The sequence below is a fragment of the Larus michahellis genome, chromosome 9, assembly GCF_964199755.1.
Source record: "Larus michahellis chromosome 9, bLarMic1.1, whole genome shotgun sequence".
Classification (NCBI taxonomy): Eukaryota; Metazoa; Chordata; class Aves; order Charadriiformes; family Laridae; genus Larus; species Larus michahellis.
Window position 1 is genome coordinate 18,786,298 of NC_133904.1, and position 24,190 is coordinate 18,810,487.

A 24,190-nucleotide genomic window follows, 5' to 3' on the forward strand; every position below is an offset into this window, starting at 1 on the left:
TGCTGTTTATAGTTGTCTCATCCAGCATGAAAATAAGCGAGTGATTCATGCTTTTGGCATGGTATGCAGTGCAAAATTGTCAGGGAACATAAATACTTCCATCAGACAAACCATCTTATTTCACAGGAGGCTGGTCAGAATCAGTCCTCTGATACGTATCAACCTGTAGCATTCTGAAGTATCATTTCTTCTATTTGTGTGGTCATTTACTAGGTTCTCTGTTCATATTTAACCTATGATTTTATTACCTCAGTTTACTAAATTTCAAATGGACCAGGTAACTTTCTAGCTTTGGTGTTAGTTAGGCTTAAAATAAGAAGAAAACAATTTAAGTAAGAGTAAAATTATTTGTGTTAATGGGATTGCTGATGCATTAAAGTTATGGAAAGAACTACTAGACCACGCTGAATACAACTGGGATGGGAAAGTGCGGCATCCGTGGGAAATATGTTTTATGTCCTCGGCTTACTTTGGGATTATTAAGCCATGGATGTTTTGTACAGTTATTTACACAGCTGCATGGTGTAGGAAGCTTTCTATTAAATCTGTACAGGTAAAGTTTAGCATAGCAAGTAAATATAACATAGCCCCAGACACCAGAATATTAACTTTGTGGAGGGGAAACCGTGCTACCAGTTTGAAAGAGTAATGAAGACCAAACAGAGAGTTCAAAAACCTTCTTCAGATGATGATCACACAAAATCTTGTAGTCTTAAAACAAGTAACTTGTTCTCTAAGAAGGACTTTTCTTGATTTCAGGAGTACTCACAGCCAAGTCTAAGTTTGAGCAAATGTGTCCTAAAAACATATTCAGTGAACAGAGATACATTTGCACAGAGATCTTCCATTTTTAAGAGGAATACAACTGGTTTGTAGAAGAAAAATTCTTGCACTTTTTGCATAAACACAGCTTATCAGCAGATATCTGAATTAACAGTTAATTTTGTATGAAAAAAATCAAAATAAACTAACAAGCGATTAAAAACCCCCACCCTCTTCCACATTGAAACCCCATTATTCAATTACCTTTTAACCACATATCTTAAAAGCTTTGAGTATACCTCAGGTAATCAAACAAGTTCTCTGCAATAAAACTGACTGTCTGAAAACGTTTTTCTGATACCTTAAATAATCTACATAATTGTGCATTCATTTTTTTTTTATTTAAAATACCTAAATTCAATCCTTGACCTTATTGAGAGTTTAAGCAACTAGCCAGCTAAAAAAAATGGCTCATTGTTGAATTATCTTTATTCACTGCAACCAAAATTACCACAAACTCTCACAGAAGCTTCCGAGATGTTCCAGTTACCAAACAACAGTCATGAGAAACTGCTCTGCTAGTAAGTTCCCAGTCAGCACCTTCTGAAAGATGGATTCTTTAGAGATTACACAAAGAAGAGAAAAAGGAGTGTTTCAGAATGGAAAATTTTTATTATAATTCTTCATGCTCATAAACACTGCATGCTAGCCAGAGTCCCTATGCTGTTTGGAATATACCTGATCATCATGTTTATTCACACCTTAAAGGATATTTGTTTAAAACATATTCCCAGCATAAGTCTCTGAAGACTTCCTACTGGTTTGCACAGTACTTAATTGAATGACAGACAAAAAAGACATGGTGGACCTAGCTATGAGAAAAGAAGACAGACATACAACAAGGAAAAAAAAAAAAAAAAAAAAAAGAGAACCATTTCCAGGCTACGAATTCCTGTGTTACTATTTTTTAACATAGACATCTGTTCACATATAGCACAATTCACGTCTGCTTGAAAAAAAAGAGCAGCACACAAGTAGTTAAAACACCAACTCAAATGAATGTCTATCAAACTCTGGATTTGGACAGCAAAGACAACCATTTCCAAAGATCAGTGTAGGGCCCGCTATTAACCTGTGGGGATACCGGTTAACCCTGTTACTACTAGTTTTTCTCTGTCACTGCTACTGACTAACAAATGAGGCTGCAAGAAATAAACTGTTATCAGTTGAACCATGCATTTGGAGTTGCAATTGTGTATAAGCAAGGCAAACTTTAGCAGGAACTATTTGCTTCTATAAACATGTATCCCTCAGAAGAGGGGATGCTAGATAAGGAAGAGATTCTGTGAGAAACATATAAGAAAAACTTAGATAAGAATAAAGAACTGAGGTTGTAAACCTCTTTGAGAATTTTCCCTCTCATGTAGGTGGCTACCTAATTTTTTTAGGGTTAGACCGAAGAAACCACAAATCAAGGCGTGAATATTAATTTAAATTTCACAACTTTCACAAGTAGTATGGCTTAGGGTGAAAGGCAGCAAACATTTTATTCACAAGTATTGATCTCTCTGTGGTGACTCCTGTAGATGGAAAAGAATAGTTGCCAGGACCTTTGCAAGAAGATTTAATTATCACTGGAGGAGGAAGTTCTAAGCTTCAATAAGAGAACTTTAGGTCCTGAGTGACAGTCTTTTCCACGGTCAGATTATCATATACGCTGAGATTAAAAACAATGAAATAAAAATAAAACAAGTGTATTAGAGAGACAGATTAAGTCTTTTCACACACCGGTTTCAAAAACAGGTCCAGTCACACAATAAAATCTATATTCAACATGTTCTGCATTGCAGCAATTAATTTTTTTTCCATGGCAAATCGCCCCCAAACGTAGCTCCAAGACAAACGGCCTAGCATATAACTACAACTTCTTCCTGCTGCCACCTGGTGGGCTGCAGCCGCAACACCGTCCACGTGTAGCAAACCGAGGATGGGGATTTTCCATCCGAATTCCCCCTCCGGAGAGCTCCACGCTAATCCGTAGGTTTTGTTCTCTCACTTCCCTCCTCCACACCTTGTCTACTGAGATGCAGAAGCCATCTACAGTAGTGTCTTTGTTTCTGCATGATTTTAAAAAGTACACCACCACTCCTGGAGTAGAAAACTACCTATCACCAGTTCCATATTTTTCGAGATTGCACCTCTGCTCTCAGGGATAAAGGAAGACTATTAGCAACACCAGCCTTCCTCCTTACGTGAAGCATGCGTCCGCTTTCATAGTTAGGTTGTCTTTTGAGGTGCTGCAGTTCTAGACTAGCCAGGCTTTGAAATGACCAAGTATTACCATTTCTGGTTTTTAGGTATGCCTTTCTTCCCCATCGTGTCATGTTAGAGATTAAATACAAGTGAGAAAGATCAATATTATTTCTATTTTGTCTGTAAGAAAGAATTACAGCATGGATGTTTTGAAAGCGGATTCTGACACAGTGAACGGCCTGTTTTGTGATGCGTATGACTTTCAGATGTGATTTTTCCCTTCCTCAAATAAAAACTAATGAAAGGAAAAGGTTGTATCCGTATATAATCTCTCCAGCTCTTTTCTCCATCAACTTTTTTTTGCTGCAAATGGACAAAATGCTCTTTGATAAAAAAAGCAAAGCAATCTTTTTCTAACACGCTCAGTTAAAAATCACCAAATAAAAACCAAATCAAACAGGCAATGTCCCACAAGCAGCAGCAGGGTTCCCAGGCAAACAAACAGAGCAGCTGTCAGTAACCAAGCAAATGATTTGATACAATATAAATGTCCCCTAAAAGCAAGCCATAAGTCAGATTTCTTTTTTTCCTATAAAGAAGTACCAGGAAAGAAATAATCTGGTACATGAATATCTAAACCAAACATCAGAAAAAAAAACCCCTCACACTTTCTCTACATGTAACCATCCAGCTTGGTTGGCCACTTCAAAAATCTCATATTACTGCTAGTTAACCAACCATGTAATTCTAATTTGTTATCACAGAGCAGGTACTGCATATGCTTATTTAGGCCATCCACATGACAGGGTAATTTGTAGTTATATAATTTCATGGTAATTATAGTTGGAATTACTATGTACAAACTGGGCATTTCCAATGTAATTACCAAAAACTAGAGGCTCAGTATTGACATGATTAGTAGAACCCTTGCAAAACAAAGTATTATGTAAGACAGACTTGGAGGTTGTTTTTCCCTCCTCCTTTAGCTTTGTAATCGAGAAAGAACAAAAGTGCAGAAAGCTGGAGACTGAAGCCAACATTTTTTGGTGTGGGTGGCACTCACCTCCCATGAGTTGACTACAGTTGCTGATTCTGCCCACTCCTATTTGTTATCAAGGATGACATAATTTTTCAAATGTTACCCCTCCGTCAAAGAATTTTGGTGGATAAAAAAATATTTTTATTTTAAACCTTAACCGCTCAATTTGAAGACAGACACCAGTGCTGCTGCTCTTCTTTCTGGTATATTAATTACTACACAGTACATGGTTTCTCTGCTTCTGTCACAGACACAGGAACACAGCCGTAGCTGCATACGCTTGTGGAAAAAAGCAGCTTCAATATTTAAGAATATGAACATGTCGCTAGCTGTATCTGCCTCATTTATTTATAAGTGGCCCAGGAATGTTAGGCTACGTAAATTCTGTAAACTTTTTCCTGAGTTATCTTCAGTTCACAGTTCATGGTCTCATTTGAGAGAATTCATTCAGGGAAGCCTACTCACATGGTTACAGTATTTGAAGCCCAAGAGATGGTGCTGTCTTCGCATGCTGTGATGGTTAAGCCTTTGTATCAACATCTGGAAATGAAGCAATGGGCACATGCAAATATGCAGAGTATCAATTCAAATGTCCCAATTATATGACCAATAAAAATAAAGAAGGGAAAGTTTCTAACTATCTCAAGGTACTGGAAGACTGAATGAGAAAATTCATGACAAACAGCAGAAAAGTATTTTCAGATTATGCCTATTAGGGACAGAGACAAGATACCATGTGTGAACTTTCAGTCACATCAACAACGAATAAAAAAAGCTGGCATAAATAAACTTGAATGCAGTATTAAACTAGAATTATTTCACCTACAGCTCTTCATCACATACAGGTATTCTCCCATACTTAATATAACATGCTGCAAATGTATACCGATGGTATACCACTGACAGCCAGCAAAGACTGAAGGAGCGATGACGAAGCAGCAGCTTCTCAAGGCTACTTCAGTCAAAGCGACTCATTCATGGACTTGTTTCTTGTGCTAATAACATGGCCCACATTATTACAAGTAGTTTTTAATCAAAAATTAATAAGTGGGAAAGATTATCTGTCAGTGAAGACTTTGAAAAATATCATAATGCTCAATTTGTTTGGTATTATAAAAAGAATAAATCACATACCCTTGTAACTGAAAAAGGATGCCAGCTGGCTGGGAAGAAAATGCTACAGGAAGGTCACAATTACAAAATGACAATAACAAAAGAGATCTTGCTAAGCACAGAGCTCCCAATCAAAGGATGGAGATGAGGGAGAAGGATGCTGTGCTGGAGGTGATTCTGCCCCAGTTCAGTAGAACTGTATGCTAGTTACAGCTGGTTTCAAAACTGATGGTTGAAAGTTGCCTGCAGCAAACTTTTTTTTCCCCTACTTGCTTTATTTCTGTCAGGTTTTTCCTGCCTATATAGTTTCCTTCTCCTTGCTCACACTCAACCTGCAAGGTTCCACTTCCTGGCTCCAGAAGTAGCTGCTAATATTTTGGCAATACAGCTTAGGGTGTGAAGGATAGAAAAAGGCCTATAGGCAACACTCACATCTAATTCTTTGTATAAAGGAAGAAGAGAAGAGGGAAGATGAGCAACTACGTGGCAGGATGCTTTCCAGCACTGGCTATATCCTTGAGCAACCAGTTTACCAGGCCTCCAGATTACTTTTTAGCAACAGAACGTAAAAACATTCTTCAGTTTTTAAACCTTAAACCTGTCCAGTGTGGAATTACTGCTCTAGAAGGTGGCAAACCCAAGCAAATTGGTGGGTGTAGGTTTTCCCTCAGAGTTTTACCTTGCTGTGGAGTGGTTTAGAGAGTGGTGTGGGGGAAGGACCCTGGTAACCGATCAAGTGATAAACCAAAACCTGCTTGATCCAGGTGCTCTGCTGGCTATCGCATCCTTATTGGTGGCACTAAGTTTCCTAACTGAGAAATTAGGCCCAGAAAAGTAACCATCAGAGACTGCTGCCACTTACCATGGAGTTGGGCCAACATTCAAAACAGAGGAAAGGGCCTTATATTTTGTGTTCGATTCTCACTTGCTCTTAATGACCCTATTCTCTAGATCAAAACAACAACAACAAAACTCTGTAAGTTCATCTTTGTTATGATTACAGCCCCAATTGTGTTGTTTTTACATAAAGCTGAGTAGAAAGGAACTGAAAACCTCCAGGGAAACAAAACAAGAGCATCCATTACCAGGCAGACAGAAATTAACAACTCAGAGAAGCTGCACTGCAGGCACCACCATTTCCCGGCCATGCCGCTGCCGTTGGGGGGAAGCTGAAGAGGTGGAGCACGACGGCAAGCCCCTCAGGTTCGGGAGCGGCCGTCGCTGAGGAGCGGGGCCTGGCCAGGCTGGGCGGGAGTGCCCGCCATGGCTGCCTGCCCCCTCAGGCCTCGCCTCAGCACCCGCAGCGCTGACTGGCTGGCTGCTCTCGATGGCGGGAAGGCCACAGCCCCCGGCCCTTTCCCCGGGCAGGCCCGGCCCGGACCTCAGAAATGCAGGGCCCCGCCGGGGAGGCGGGTACGGCCACCCCACATCCACAGCAGGCTTTTGCTTTTAGATTTTTTTCCAGTATATGCAGGCAAAAATTCCCTGGGAGATAACTGAGAGCAGTGCTATAAATATAGAGTATTCCCACTGCCCCCACGCTCATGGTGCTACTACACTGTGTTAACTCTTCTATTAACATCGTGTATAAACAGGAGACAGGAAAGCACAACCAACACGGGCAATGGCAGTGCTGTTCCCGTTACCAGCCCAGGGAACCTCACAGCCTCTGAGGGACGAGCAGGCTCCAGCGGGAGACAGGAGGGCCAGCAGGGAGTGGGGTCCGGGGCCTCGCACCTCCATGGCCCGCCATCGTGTTTCCATGTGAGCTCCAAAGCTATGCTCCTTCGGGGAGTCACGTCTCGGCCGTGCAGAGCTACAGCACCCCTACGTTACGGCAAAGCCTCCCAACCAACACCTGCGGTTGCAAAACTCACCCTCCTGTGGGTGGAGGGTGTCCCGTCCCGACAGCCCCCACACCCTGGCTGTGCCCCCAGGCCAAATCAACCCCTCCCTGCCCAAGAGGCGGCTTTCGGAGTAGGTTTCTGAGTGCCATTCAGTTGGTAGTCTTAAAATTAAATGACCAAGTATAGCAGTTAAAACAGAAACGACACAGACTGCAATCATAGTTTCAGTTCACAAAGAACGCTTTTCAATTCAGCGACGTAACCAGCCTTCCCAGGAGCAGCAGCGCGGAGCTGTGCACGTAGGAACTGCATATCACCTACCAAGAGTTTGGCAAAATACAGTGTCTTCCCCACTGACACAATGACACACGGAAGAGGCCACCCCTATACCCAGAAATCCTTAAAGGCGGAACATAAAGGAACTGCACTTGTATCTCACTTGGGAGGCTGCAAAGCTGTCAGAAGAGGAATTCATTTTCATGGTCAGTGTTACCTGATTAAATTCTGTCCCTGCAGAACCACTTGTTCAATCTCTAGCTAAGGGAAAAGTAAAGCTTTATTTCACACCTGAAAAAAGAGACACACTGAAGCCATAAAGTTCAACAAGTTTGATTGTGCCTACAAAGCTGATTAAGCAACTATGTCAGAACGAAACTCTTGACACCCAGCCCGACTACTCCCTCTTCTAGCCCATACTACCAAGGACCTGTCACTGACTGACTGATTTAAGAAATTCCCAATCTTGCCACTACAGAAGGGCCTGGCTCCTTTGGAAGAGAGAAGCCCAAACAACAAGCGTCTGAGTAATGCTGCTCATACGGCAATGGAAATGTGAGGATTTCAGATGGCACTCTCTAGCAAGGAGCTGAACGATTAACTCAGAATCCTGTGTTAGGAAAACGTGCTCCTTTCTTGGCAAGACTTTGCAGATACTCCTGTCTCAAAATACTCACGCATGAGAAATACTCTCAGCAGTCAGTTTACTTAATTTCCTTTTAGGACATATCTTGTTAGAACAGTTTCAGATATTAAGCATCTCAGCGTCAAATCTACAATTCTTCATAGAAGCAAGTTCATCTGTCTCAGTATTTATCCTCTGAAGAGTCTGCTCTTTCTTTTATCATCCCCCACAATGACTTTCAGCTACGTTTCCTGTGGACACCTCTTGCATAACAAGCGTAGACAGCCACCCGCTCAGATCCTGTACCTCTCCCTTTCCTGTTTATGCTGCTTCTTCTCAGAGAAAATGCCCACCCATACTGCCACAATAGGATGTTTGGTCAAAGACCTAGCCGTTAGGAGTGACAGAGCGCTAGGATCCACACAGGTTCCCCAAATGAGTGCACCTCTGAATTAGGCATATATTGCCCAAAAAGAATAGCATTTTGTGTTTACATAGAAGCATTCTACTTCTTCAGTGTCACATCAGCATCCTTCCTTTTTGCCCACTATCATGTCAGAATCTCACTCTGGGCAATAGGGTACCAGGAGAGAGCAGGACAGGCTGCTGTCAGAGAAAGGAGGAATGGTCAAATCCAGAAAGACAGGCTAGATGCTTGCCTTCATATGGGATTGATAATCCCATGCTTTAGCAATACACAGAGCAGCACAGATATAAAAATTAAAGACGAAAGCACAAGACAAACATACACACTCCTACTGGGACATCCAGGGTGACCAAAATGAATGCTTCTGAAAGGACTGACAGCACTTGCTACAATTCTGGAGTGGTATCTCACAGCAGCTACTTCTGTTCAGTGAGGAGTACACACGTGCATATATTACTTTACCTTTTTCTTCCCCTTTTTTGTTCTTTGGTTTGAGTTCCAGCCTACTGGAAAAGCATTGTACAATGCCCCTGCTGTGCTACAAGTCTCCTTTTCGGTTCAATTAATGAGCCATAAATAACACGATGAAGGTGTCAACAAAGAGTGTAATTTATCATAACTTGTCAGAGGGGCGATTCTTCGTAGGAGAACGCTCATTCGCAGTCTGGCATAACACACAAAGATTTATTCCTCGCCTAGTACCTCCCTCTACTCCCTGGGCCTGCCAAAATTTATCTTGTGCTGGAACCCTCACAGGTGCACCGCTTTGACAAATATGCTGTGAAGTCTGGTATTCATCACAGGCAAGTCTTTGTTGGGAAGGAGGCAGCAAGAAATAAATTTGTTTTAGAAAGAAGGTGCTTGTGATTCAATGTGCTCAGGGGTATGGGGAGAGGCAGACAGGCTCATTATTTTTAACCTCCCTGTGTCTGTAGAGAAGAAAATGAGGTAATGTAGTTGATGTGACATTACAGTCCCTGACTTCATTACTTGCTGCATGATTAAACAAGCACCTAGGTAATTACTACTACTGCAGTCTTACTTAGCTTCATTTTCACCTCACACTTGCCTCCAATAGGTAGGGCAACTGATGGCTCCTAGTACATTTTACAGAGGGAATGTTTCTCATGGCCAAGTCCTTTACATAAATTAAGATTCACCAGCTCAAAGGCTGATCTTACAAAGCCCAACTGGATATGAAGCTACTAAAACCATTTTCAGATTCATGAGGCAGCACTGTAAGATAGTGTGCTGAATAAGAGGAGATTCTCTAAAACAATAAGATTGTGGAAGCAGATAGAGGCTACGCTGGGGTAAAAAGCTAAAGCAATTACATTGCTCCAGATTTACACCACTACGGTGTTACATATCAAAGCATAACTGTAGATTAGTGTCTTCCTTGACAAACACAAAGTGCAACATTTACAGACCCAAAACAGAGACTCACAGATCCAAACTGGAAATTTTCAGCATGCAAAAATGAGGGCAGATTCAGCCTGCACCTGAATTTGATGTCTGCAAGAGGGCATGCTGCCTGTAACGGTCTGAACGAGTCGTGAAGATTTATCATTGCCAACTATAGTTTGACATTCTGAATGCAAACTGGCCCAATTCTAGCACCACTGGCACTGAGGGTAGTTTGAAAGTAATTCCATTTTACAGTAGTAATACAAAAAACCTCCAAACTGTCATACTGGAGTGATATGTGCCTGCCAGTTTTCTAAGTGTGACACAGAAGGAGAAGCAGAAAGCTCAACAGTAGAACATCAAAACAACAAACAACAACAACAAAACCCTGATATAAAAGAATTATTTGCTGAAAAGAAATAAAAGACCAAAGCTTTTTACTCCTTGGTCTTTGGACTGACCAAATAATGTTTCGCCAAGGAGAGAGAAGCTACTTAAGACAAGCTTGATGGTCATTATATTTCTTGAGATTATTTCTGAGCACAGAGATAATAATTTGGTCTTTGGAAATTGAATTGCTAAGGATGGATCACACAGATTTTAGCAATTTCTGAGTTTACTTCCCTAGCTGTTAAAACTGAGAAGCGAGTTAAAAATTACAGTTTCTATATGCACAGAATGCTGACTATTCATGATTAGTAAACAAGTCTGTTAGGCCAAGTCTGTTTTATACATACACAAGTATCATCCTGCCCTTTGAATAGACACACTTCTGCTTTTATAGCAAACCACAATTGGTATCTCCCCCAATCCTGAAAGTCACACTAACACCAGGAATCCGTGTAGGACTTCACCAACCTAAACTATTATCCTACGGGTTTGAAAAGACAGTGGGCTCCACTGTTCCCCTCATTCTTCCACCTCTCTGAAGGGTCCCTCTAGAGGATGCAGCTTGCAAGCTGAGGCCCTTCCTCATCAAAACTGTACAATCCTTTTAAGCATTGAAAACCTTATTATTTGTTAGAGTTCTGTTAATTTTGTGCTTTTGAGGTTGACCTAGTGCTACCACGGTGTTTTTCATAAAAAAAGATGATGAACTTTGTAGTGGCTGTAGAAGCCAAGTGCAGAGAAAGACAGAGGCAGCCCAGAACTGTACACTTTCAAGAAATTTTCATCTGCTTTTTTTTTTTTTTTTAAGAAAAAGAAAGTTTTGAAACTTGGAACTGACAAGTCTCTTGGTTCAAGAAATACCTAATTAGCATAACAGCAGCAACATGCTAAACAAATTAACTGCTGTAGGGTCACAGCGGCCTCCCCGTGACACAGATCCAGGCAAGCATTTGTTTTGTTTTGCTTTGTTCTAAAGGTTGCCCTGCTCTGTTCCAGTCTCCACTCCCTCACATCATTTACTAGTTGTTTCCTGCAAGACAGATACTACAGGAGTTGTTCCACATTAGGAATAACTTTTAAAGCAATTAAATAGAAGATGTTTGGATGTAGCTCATAGTTCTTACCTAACACAATTTAAAAATCATTTGGCAGACAGTTTCTGGGGAAAATTTGCTTTCCAGCAACCCAGCAAGGGCATCAGCTGCTTATTCTCCCCTGATAATTCAGTGCTAGGCTGTTTCCACCTCAGTCCAAGCAATACTTGCGCATGGCAAATACACCTCCATGTTAGCATATTAGAACATGATGTAAGATCCTAAGCAAGGAATTCTAGAGAAAGAAAGAAAGAAAAAAAATCCCTCACTGCAAACAGCTCAAAGACTCAGCCTCTGCAAATATATCTGGATTTGCAGGATATGTATTAAGTATACGTATACAGGCATATGAATAAACATGTGAAGGATGTGGACGAATGCCTTTAACTGGAAAAAAAATCTAAGAAAATCCTTTCCATCAAAACATGGTATCTCTCAGACCCTTGTCAAACATAATTAAGGGGAGCACATGCACAACACACGCAGGGCTTAGGTCTCAGCACGCTTGACACAGCTCCGGAGGTGGGTGGCAGAACTCGCTTTAGGCCACTTTTCTGTTTTCCCTCATTGTGGTGCTGACTGGAGTCCAAACTGACTCTTGCCAGAAGTTACAGTTGTGGCTGGCAGGGAAACAAGAACTGTATTTCATGAAGAGTAGAAAAATACTTTCCATTCTGTACTGGAAGAAAGATGAAAGCCTTTAGAATTTTGCAAATGCACTATCTTAGAACAGTTAACAGTCTAGTAGCTAAGCAATTATCTGAGACAAGGGTGCCAAATCAGGCAGAACTAGGACTCGAACTTCATCATCCTACATCCTAAATTAGTTCTGTAATGGCTAAAAGCTAGAGAGTCAATGGCCACATATATTTGGCCCAGTGAACAATTAACCATTAGTTCAAATGGGATATCCCCAAAATGGGGCTGAGAGGTACCAGAGCTTGTGCTGATTTAAGCACACCTCTCTCCCCCACACCCCAGAACTCTCACTGGCCATCCTTCTCAGGTGACGGGACCCCTTCTTCCTTCCTGGTTGCACAGCAGTGAATATTCCTTGAGGAAATACTCGAATTCCCATTTTAGGCAATGGATGGGGCATTTTAGTTAAGATCTGCACCTCAGGCTCCAAACTGAAAAAACTTTTGAAATGGGCTGTCTTGCACCTGCAATTTTCTCAAGTGTACTAAGAAAGCTAAAATGTACTAAAAATGTATTAAGAAAGCTAAATAGTATTTACCAACAGAGACCTTTTTATCAGGCCACAGGTTATGATGTGAAGTCAGTGCCTGGCAATCAAAAACTGTCTGGTATCTTAGAATAACACTGTAGGTACATTGACCTGTGAAAAATAAAATCACATTTGCAAGCAAAAATACCGTACACTTATCGAGTTATTTATACACACAACAGGTAATTTTGTAAAAGCTGAAACTAGCTCCTGTACACATCACTATCATCTTTGCCTTGAGCTCCGCGTATTTGAACTCATCTTCTGACTTCAACGCAGCAGGGGCAAATACATTTACTTGTAAAACAAAGCCAGGCCTGTTTGGAGGCGGACACAACAATCAATCCACTTGCCACAGAGGCAGTAAGTGTTCATTTACCATTAGACGACCTGTAGCAATACATATTATGTCTTTTGCCAGCAGGAGCCTTGCCAGCTGCAGTACACCACAACTTTGTCAGCAATCAGTCACAACCATCCTTTGCAACCTTTTGTTTGGCTGTTCGTTAAGGTGAATTTATAGCAGCGGGATGGAAGATTTTCTGGAGACCATCCTTCAGTTCTAAGTGATAATGTTGATGCTGCTTCAAGTCAGCACTTACCGTTAAATTGCCCTATAGATTTTATCTCTTGCTTTCCCACTCCTAGTTCAACTTTGTGCAATCTGAAGAAGGCAGCCCTTCCTCCGAGCAGGAAGGAAACCCGCTCTCTTCTTAGAGCCTGCATTTTGTATGGCTGTCGTATCCAAAAAGGCCTCGAGAGAACACTAAACTGGTGTGTAGTACTGTAAGGGAGCTTACTAAATTGAGTAAGGGAAGTTACTAAATTGAGACTGAGATGATATATATATATGCAGGAGATCACAAAGTATTCCTTGCAGTACTGGAGGCCTGATTCCCCATACATGATGCTAGCAGAGCTGGCAGGTATTTCTGCAAAATTTTAATAACTGTTCAACAACTTAATTCCCATCTAATTACCAACAGAATTACTACATTAGAATGTGTAATTTTTTTTCTTTGTAATAGTATTAACCCCATCGAAAGTTTGATGACAGACAGGATCCATTAATCATGCCATCAATATCCAAATGTCTGTGGTCTGTAACCTATATACAGCTGTGGGAAAAATCTATCAGCTGTTATGCTAATTAATTCTTGAACATAAGAATGTCAGCTGCAAGTTTGAAACATAACTTTTTTTCAAATATATCATCCACCTTCAGAAAAAAGATGGATATATGTGTCTGCACAATTATAACCTGCCAGTAATCAAGTAACATGCCCTGTGCTCTACCATCAATGTCTATTTGTCAGTGACAGAAAGGCCAGGGACTTGGATTTCATGCTTAGTTTGGTTTTGTAACAATCTGGATATGTGCTATATACTAAGTATATACAGTATGTATATACCTTGTTTTACCTGGGCCTCTTTCAATCACCAGGAAGACAAAAGAAGAAAGCAAGACAGGCAAAAAGCACTGATTTGGGCTACGCTGCATCACATCATCTGCTTCTGAGGACTAATTACAATAATACAATTGAGACTGTGTCCATTCCCATAATCACAAGCCTCATCTATAAATTACAGGTACTGTAGAAAGCTGTGCCATAATTCTAACAAGCCACTTACTAATCATAACTGCTCGTTTACTATAATTTGAAAAAACATAAAAAGGTCTGGAATCTAGAGTTTTGCTATAACTAAAGCTCTCCAGCAAATGAATACTACTCTAAAGGCTCTAAAAAATACTAAATATTACAGTACCAGTCCATCTTAAGCCACTGATAAAACCTTGGCATTATTACTTTCTCTACTGTATTTACATTTTTAATTATTTGAAGATTTCAATAGATTTTTTAATACTTTTTATATAAGCAATTATCATCATTTTAAATTAAGAAATTAAATTTATGAGGAGTGTTTTCAATTATTTTATTGTCTCATTTAACATCTATTAAACATGCTTTTCCCAGATAACAACTTTGTCTAATCTCACAATCATGTCATGAAGTGATTTTAATTTGTTTTGCCTTTAAGAGCGTCTAAATGAATACTTCAGCTCAAGGTTTTGGGTTTTTTTACTTGATTGGTTGGTTTGGGTTTTGGTACGTTAGGTATTTTACTTACAAATCCATCTCCTTCATGAAGCACAGTACCAAGTCATGGTCACTTGCTTTCCTCTAGCCACCTCATCAGTCCAGTGTTAATTGAAGACACCCACATCTTCTCTTTTCCTACTCTCAGCGATGTCTTGTAGAGAGCTGGGGGAGTAGCTAGTCCCCCACACGCTTTGCTTGTCTGAGCTCATTGCAATCTGATCGAGGAAGAACTTGGTGCTGGCAGAGAGCAACGCTTATGGTGGTAAAGGAGCACTCTCTAAATTTTTCCCCTGGCAATACCGAGAAAAGACAATTGCTTAGAAATTGAAAGTATGAAGACTCATATTCATTTAGTAATGTGGCATTTACAAGTGTAAATGTTATGCAATAAAAGCTTACAAGTGACATACAAGCACATAGTAAAAGTGTGGAATTAAAGCCCATTTGATTTTTCCTACCTTTGTGTTTTACAGTTAAGGAGCCCACCTCAGTTCTCATTGAGGTCAAGAGCCTAATTCCCCAAAAGGAGCGCTTCAAGCTAACACACATCATGTATTTTTCAGTTCTTCAAATTTATGCATAATGATGCCATTATTAAGACTAAATGCTAAATTATGTTAACGAGCAATCATCTGTGAAAGTTTCCTCTGCTCAAACAATGTATTGAAAGTGATTTCCTACGGATAATTGCCCTAGACTGTCAAGGAAGGGAAAAGTCATGTTTTCTCTAAATGACACCTGGGGTACCAAGTAGGAGACAGAAAGGGAGCAGAAGAACATATTTCAACAATGACTCTTGAGAAGCAACACACAGGTATGTTACTCTAAGGGCTATTGGCAATATAAGGAGTGCAGTGGTAGAGGGGACAAGTATGGGTCAGGGCTCCCAGAACTGAAGACTAAAGAGTCCCTGGAAGAGAATGGGCAAAAATGGGCTGCCAGACCTTCTTTTATTTTGAGGAGACACTCTGAGGTCAAATGACTTAGCCTAGCTTAGCCCTGGACACATCTATACAACTGATCAAGCCTAACATTATCAGTAGCAAAAAGTAAAGATATACCAAAACCAGACATATAGTCCCATACACGTGATTTATGTGCCAGTCTTATACTGGCTTACGGGTCTATTTAAGCAAAGAAGAGCCTTCACCATTTCCGGTTAGACCACTAACGAACGTACACAGCTAAACCCATGGAAAGGTCAGAAGGATCAGATTCCAACTATCTAAGCCCGAACATATTAGGAGGACAACAATTCTCTGGGGAAGAAAGAAATGTTGGCATGCTAAAAGGCTGCGTTTTTGCCAGCTGGACCAAGTCTTCTATTGGTATTGTTTCAGGAAACAGCCACTTACAGGCAGAACTTAATAGCAGTATTTCACAATAAGGAAGATTGTCTGCAAACAGTCTAAAGGTGGGAGGGATCACAAGCAGCACGAATGAAGATGAGAATTCAAGTGATCTCAAATTGGCGAGGGACACGAAACAACCAGTAATTCAGCAAGGATGAAGGCAAAATACTCCGCTTGAGTAGTGTAAGCGACTGCACAAAACATGGGGAAAGGACTCGGTAGGAACTCTTTGGGGAGGATCTGATGCTTCTAAGCACCTGAAAGATGCTGCTTGGCTGGAAAGAGCTCAGAGGAGCGGGTAATATGGACGTAAGAAAACATTGAAAAAAACTGTTTGATTTATGGTCTAGATACCAGGTACAGCTATTACAGGAGTATTACAGAGCTATTACTCTGAGTAACTGAAAGCGTGCTAGAGAGGGGCATCACATTTTTTTCCCTGACTCCTAAGGACAGCACTGAAAGTACTGAGCTTAAACTGCAACAAAGCAGATTTAGATCAGATGCCACAAATACCTAACGTGGATTACCTGAGCAATTACAGAATGTCCATCTCTGGAGTTGAGGTGAGCAGGCGTCTGTCAGTCAGGAATGCTTTCCAGATAAAGCTCCTACCTTCAGGCAGAGGAATGGCTAAGATGACCTCGCAAGGTACCTCCCACCCCTGCTCACTATTACCTTTTGGGTTTGCCGCAGAAAACAACACTAGATAGAGTAATAACCTACGAATAATCCTCAAGTCACTGCATCCAGATACATGGCTTATTAAAACAGAAATGACTTTGATAAGCATCTCAGGGATCAAAACAAACAATCCAGAAGGTGTTCTGTCAACCACTGACTATTAAAACTAAACAAAGAAAGCAGATGCTCTGGATCTTGGAAAGAAATTAGTAATTAACAGCATGGCCTTCCAGCCAGCCATGTGCAGGACCAATTATTCAATTATCCACGGCCAACTGTTAGCTAACTATATTTGCTGTCTTATTACACGCGCTACCACAAACTTCATTTGCTATAATGCTTATTTCTTTGGCGTTTCCTCCTTACTCTATATGCAGCAATTGTAGCTCTGCAAATTTATACTCTGGTGCAATTCACCACAAAGGCTCTTATAAACACTAAAAATAATTGTTAACAGTAAGAGGACAGTGAAAAAGTCTCCATACACCTACAAACCATGCAAATGTAAAGCAGACAGGAACAGATATGGAATTCATTTTTCAGCTGAGAAGTATCTCCATCCGTGGTGTAGATAAACAAATTGGAACCCGGCTAATTTTTACAAGCACAAGGAATGAAAATGTTGTATTAAGGCTCTCCTACATTATTTCTTCCAGCAACTTAATTATGTTATGCACATGAGGATAACTTCCTTTGATATGCGGGGGCAACAGCTTTGGGAGCTGAATTCCAAGCCGGTGGCATCATCAGCTTCTGAGTGACCATGATGTGTTCCGTAATGATGAGAAAGAGAATCTTAAAATAGAAGTGGATTTGTTAAATTCTGCTTAACTGTCAAAGGTGCTATGAAAGCTAAATAAGATATTTATGAAGTACTTCTTAAGCCAAGGACAAGAGCAGTCAACATTTTCAAATGCACCCTTATCATTTGCACAAGGACTTTTTTTAAGAGCTTGAGTCCCACAGAAAATCAATGGGACTTGGTGCTTGTCTGCGCAGCCTCATTCAAGTCAAGTTAAATCAAATTAACTAAAGTGAAAATTACTATGTATTAAAGATCATTAAATTCTTTGAAAGACTCCTCATTCAGAAGCAAAGTGGCTTTCGTTAGTTCTCATTTTAATTCGTTTTGGAAGTGCTCTAGTGTTCATTTTGGCAAAACATCAACCTTCAGACTATTTGTCCCAAAAGCACAAAGACTCAGATTAGAACCAAAAGAAATCAGAATAGAGGTTCACAAAGCTTTTAGAGAAAGCAAACAAATACTAAAACCAGTGATTTAATAAAAGACAACATCGCAGTTACTAGCAAAATTGTTTTCCCTAGCTTATACCAGCCACCCCCCAATAATTATTTCACCTGCAGTGGGTTTGGAATAAAAGCAAAAAAAAACCCCAAATTTCCCTCTCTGTTTATGTCCTGAACGCTTGGTGTAGAATCAGACAAATAGGACAGGAAGGGATGTCAAGAGGTCATGTAATCTGCATCCAGCCCCAAGTTGGCATCCACAATACCTGTGCCCTTCAGAGAGATGGCCGACTGCCCTGCCTTTATTGGCTTCTAACAATAAGGATTCCAGAGCCTCTCCAAGCAGTCTGTTCCTGTACTTCTTAGAAGCAAAGGAATCAAAGATCCTAAGTGTCTTGCTTAATATTCCCTTGCTGCACTTAAGTGAAGTGAGTGATCCACTTAGTGGTGGACTACGGGAACCTCACCACTGGATTTCAAGACAATTTTCTTCGCATTCCTCTTCAGAGGGAAACAACAATAAATCCAAAATTACAATTTCAAACATTCAAACGAAAACATTTTATTTCTAACATTCTTAGAAAACAACAGTCAGGTAGGACCAGTTGATTGACTAAGCGGTGAGCTGAAGGGAAACACTGGGTAGTTCTGCATCCTGTGTTAGCTCTGATTTTTACTGTGCCAAACAATATGAAAACACACAGTAGGAAAATGTGGCTCACCAACTGTAGGTCACAATGCTAACAGCGCTTTAAATATTGACACTTTTAACGCCAAGGTAAATTAAACAGCGGGTATTATTGCATGAAAGTGAGAAGTGAAATGTTTCCTTATACATCTTCAACTGCACAGAAAGAACCAGAAAAGAAATTTCCTTTGTGCCTTGAAACTGTGTATCTTAGTAGTGGCGTAATGCAAATTCTCAAACCAGTAGCCAGTATAAATAAAACTGACCAGGTCCCTGTTTTGCCAACAGGCACTGCAGCGTAGAAGCATCCCTTTTTTCATGGGTTTGTCATCACATAGCAAAGTCTCATACTCCTGGGAATCCAGAGGGAGCTGACATTAGCCCACTTTGTTAGTAAATCACTTATTTTAAATTATTTTGCCTTGTACCAAAGCAGCCTGAGTTAAAACACACATTATATTAATGACGTTGATGAAAATAATGATCTTATTTTACTTGAAGATTGCAACTAAACTGAATCACACGAAATAACAGATTATTCAAACGTGACCTCTCAGTCTACACACACAATCTGCAGTGGCTTTAGATGCCAAAATCCTCACGCTCAGATACATACTCCACGTGGGAAAACACAGAAGTCCTGTTTCACAACTACTTGACTATTACTTTGAAAACGAAATCATCACAAAAAACATCAGGACAAATTCCACATTCATGTAATTCAAGTTTCACGTCTATCTAAAGCACGGCTCGCTGTTACACTGCCTCGCTGCTTTATTGTCTCAGTCCAGATGTGTCACACTGATGTACCTGTTGTGCTATTTTGTTCTATTAAACCTGAATCATTATTTCACTTCTTATTTAGTGGGGATGAAGAAAACTCTACCCACTATTCAAACAAAAAAACCTCAACCACCCAGTAGGCTCAAGCCGAATTTCAAGGTAAGTCTTCTTGTGTTTCTCCCCAGAAGGAAAGAGGAGGCAGAAATATCCAGTGAAATACACGCAACAGAACGGAATGCAGAAAAATCCCCCACAGCTAACATTAATAAAGGAGCAGAGATATGGAAAGGGGAAAAAATCCAAACTAAAACAACATTTAAAATATATTATATGGAGTGGTGGCTTATTTTGCCAAAGATTAATTCAAAAGGATGTTTTTGTTCCTGTTGTCCTACCTCTGGTTCTTTGCCTGGGCCTTCCTTTAAGTAGAAAAACATGGCAGTATTTTTAGCTGACCCACCCTAAGGGAGACTAGAGACTAATTTCTGCAAAGCTCTCCATTCTCAGTATTTTTTTCTTTCCCAGCAATTTTGTTATTCATTCATTATATATCACAGCACCAAGATCTTTCTTAGGTATTAGTAGACTTTCTAAAATTACGATTTTATTTTTAATTATTTTTGTTTCTTTGCAGAAGATTCTGAAGGGGAAGATGCAGCTTTGAGAGAAGATTTGCAGGCGCCGCTATAAAACATCGCGCTTCCTGACGTCTGCCGGCCTGGCCTCGCAATGGTGTAGGAAAGGCTATTCCTGCGTAAGCAAGCATGAGACTTTCAGATCTGATTCAATGCTAAAAAGCAGTAAAATACTCTAAGTTTTCCTATTTGAAAGAGTCATTGAAAATGTGATGTCTAACAAGGTAAAAGCAAAGACAGAGGAAGTCACAATATTTAAATCCTCCCGTATTTGTCACCGGTTTGGCAGGGCTCTGAAGGCAGAGATGCGCGCAGTTCAGAATAACATGGGTGATCACAGATTTGATGGCATAACAAAACATAAATTATGTATCAGCAGAAATAACCAGGATACTTTTACAGTTTGTCCACAGGAAGTTACTAATTTATGCTTTTTCCAGTTGTACATGTATTGTACTGTATTCCAGTCTGTTTTGAAAAAATAATCAGTTCTTTTCAGCTATGACCTTTTCCTTCCTCTGTTTGTATTTGGCCATTATTTAGTTGTTTCTTTTTGTTAATAAAGTCTGCAGGCATCACTGTTCAAATTAATAAAATCCCAGTACCCCCACCACAAATGCCACCTTCTTCCTTGACTAGGGAAGGAGCTGGCAAAGCTAAAAGCTTAAGCCAAGCTTTTAAGATTTTTCTGATTCCTCTCTCTCATTCCCCCCCTCGTCGCTAAATCTTGGAGTAAAAGAAGATTAGTGCAGATGGATGAAAATATTTTTTCCACTTCAGCATTTGCTGTCACTATTCAGTGCTAAGCGGGTTCTCATATGGTGTCACTGGAAAGATGGAAATTCCTACACTTCTCTTAAATATAATCACCTTGCCACAAAGAAGGGAAAAAAAGAAAAATTGGCTGTTTATTTTGCCTGGGTTTCCTGTGATTTATCCGGCAGGAGAACCTGTAAACACAGTAACATCTCAGATTGATGCCTTGCCTTTTATGAAAGTTCAGCTGGCTTCTCCTGCACCGCACCACACCAATCTGTTTCTCGCTCGCTGCGCCTGGCCAGTAAATTGACCCAGAGCCAGGAAAGATGAAAATATGCAGACTTAAAGTAATCCCCCTTGCTGAGCACACAGGCACATGGCTGGATTAAGCAGGGAGGGGAGCGCGGGGTGGGGGACAACTGTAGCAACAGGGAGGCCTTCAGCAAGGGGTGCCCCCCTCCCCGCTCCATCTGCTGGGACTCCCACCAGCGGCTCCGGCAGGAGGAGGGAGGGAGCCGGGTCCCACCAGTGCCCAGCCACTCTGAGCCACACGCTCGTTTACACCTTCCTTAATTAAGCGCGTGTGATCCAATATACAGTCACAGGAATCCCAGTCCTGTATTTCCATAGTCCTCGTTGGCCATTTGCCATGAGGAACTGAAGGGGGGAAAATGGAAAATATTAGCATGATACTTTTACACGTTGCAAGTGTTGTAACACCAAATAAATATAAATCAAGATGTAAACAAACACTTTCATCCCCGACTGTTAACTTAGAAAAGAATCAGCTTGCTAATGACTTCATATTCCTAATAAATATGCAGATTACAACTGGGTTCAGTCACACGCGATCACCCATGCTTTAGGAAAAAAGAGAAGTGGGCACACTACAGATTTCAATGTAACAGCATTTCATGTCTTCAAACCACCCTCGCCTCCAAGAGGGGAAATACAAGTAGCTGCTCAGGCTGAACAGCTCTCAGGTTCAGGTTCTTACAGGTTCTCCGGCCGGATAAATCACAGGAAACCCAGGCAAAACAAACAGCCAATTTTTCTTTTTTTCCCTTCTTTGTGGCGAGGTGATTATATTTAAGAGAAGTGTAGGAATTTCCATCTTCCCAGTGACAACATGAGGAGAAATTACTATTGTCATAAACAGCCATGTTAAGCACTACCTTGGTTATTTAATGCTATTTGTAAATAATATTTTACTTAATAAATATCACATAATTATGAAGTCTGAGTAGTAACCACGTTTCCTTTCTGTCTGAAAAATGAACATTTTAATTACCAACAGTTCTGCATAAAGAGAGAAATCCACTTCATAAATCTCTGCATCCGATCTAAACTAGCTTTGTCATTCATAATGAGGGTATTTTCAGTTCTGAAGCCCACGGATCATCTGAAAAAACAAAATGAAAAAGCCCATGATATTCGGCAGCTCTGAAGGCCACCAGCACATGTGGATACTACATTGCTCTGTATCTTCCCTTCCACTGCTCCTCCTCTTGTGATACTGATCCCTCTGATTCCTTATAGCCCATCTCTTCTAGCTCAGTAGCCCCTCAGGCTGCTCTGATTTTACATGGGCTGAGAATCATGGGGCTTTGGGGTTTTTTTGTTGTTTTTGTTTTGTTTTGCTTTGGGTTTTTTTGGGTTTTTTTGTTTTGTTTTCTTTTTTTTTTTTTAAACAGATGCAGATTATTATCAAGACAGGGGTTATAGCACCTTTTTTTCATCTGTATAAAATCCATGCAGCTTGTATTCTTTTTATATTATAGAAACTTCGTAGGGATCCCACCCCCCCCCCAGTGTCAGCCATCAACAGAAATCAGGCTTGGATTTGCTAAAACATTCTGACTGTTAGAAACAGAGTAAGAGATTCTTCCCATTCCCTTCTCCCTTTCTTATCAAGGCCAAAGATGATTTTTAAAGACATCCTGAGCAATCACCTAAATCAAGGTTCAATTCAAATACATTTTGAAGCGCTCTGTTCAGCGGGTACCTCAAAAATCAATCTTAAATTGCAGAGAAGGTCAGGAGATTCATCTGTTCCTCTGCAATAGCATCTGCAATGGCAGATCAGGGTTGAAGTGCACAATTGCTCCAGACTACAGGCAAGATCCACCTTTTGCTCTGAACGACATCACGAAAGAGGTTTGAATACAGCGAGTGAGAAATGTGTGTAAAGGTATCGTTAAGAAACCATTGACACAAACGTCTTTGGAAATAGAGGGGTCCCGTAGACCTCAGCCTCAAGGTCTCCTGGTCCTCATCTCTTATCATCTACTTTAGATATTAAAACTAACTTAAACAAACGGAAAGAATGGTCATAGACTGGCAGGTGCATCCATCTTGGCAATACAGCCTGAGAATGGAAGTTCTTCCTACAATACTTTGATGCCAGCTTAGGAAGAGCTATGTGTTTACACAGCACTGGAGTCTGCCTCTGAACAAGCTGAAGGTCTTCTATCAGAGATAATAACCTATAAGGTAGGAAGTATCTGGAGTAAATTTTACAAGCACTTTGCTTGATATTGTATGTTCCTCTCAAAGCATCTTTCACATACGTACAAATCACAGAATGTATTAAAAAATTTTCTAAATTATAATGGGAGATTCAGAAAAACGTCATATTTTTGCATTTGGAGTTCAGTATTTACTTGGCTTCCTTACTATATGGAACATACCGAGTCATGAAACACTGATTAGGTTAAAGAGAAGTCACACAGAAGAGTCTTTTTTTTTGGTTACATTTCTAACACTGGTCATTTGGAAACATCTGATTTTAATTTAATGGACTGTAAAGTATCACTGCTTTCCAAGATCTGAAAAGACAAGAGAATGGCTGGCTTCTGGAAGCTCAATTACAAACTTTATTTGAATGTCACGCCATTTAACTATATTTTAGTTATGTCAAGACTTAGTGTATTTAAACAATTATGGGACTACTGTATTGTCTATGTTTTTAAAAGGAAAAGAAGTGGGTTATAGTTTGTATATTTAAGAAATGAAGACTGAAAAGGTGAAAGGAACAATATTGAGATTTCAGTATATAGTATACATCCTACTAGTCTGAGTGTGCAATACACCTTTAAGAGTGTTCACAAAACTGATGTAGTTTTTAAAAGAGAAACATTATGGTAAACAACACATTCAAACTAATTAGTTACAACTGAACCTCTACAGGGGCAACTTCTGTGATCTCTTCTGCTTCTTTCTGGCTGATATGTCTATACACAAAAGCACAACAAAATAAACGTATCAGAAATCAACATCCTACAGCATAAGTTTGCAAGAAGTTTTGCATTTCCACATCTGTTTTGTATAACAATAATAAAAACACATGTTGAGTTTAGTAATTTACAGAAATCAGTGATGTGAAGAACTCCTAATCTGCATGCGAACCCTCTGTTAGCACTGGCTATTCTGACAAGGTCCTTCCAATGTTGTACCTGGCAGAGCAAACGAGATCTGT

General features: G+C 40.3%; 1 protein-coding gene across 2 annotated transcripts in view; it reads right to left on the reverse strand.

Moving 5' to 3' along the window:
• Positions 1 to 24,190, reverse strand: part of RORA (RAR related orphan receptor A) — a 435,634-nt gene that overhangs the window by 220,115 nt on the left and 191,329 nt on the right. The window lies entirely within an intron of this gene.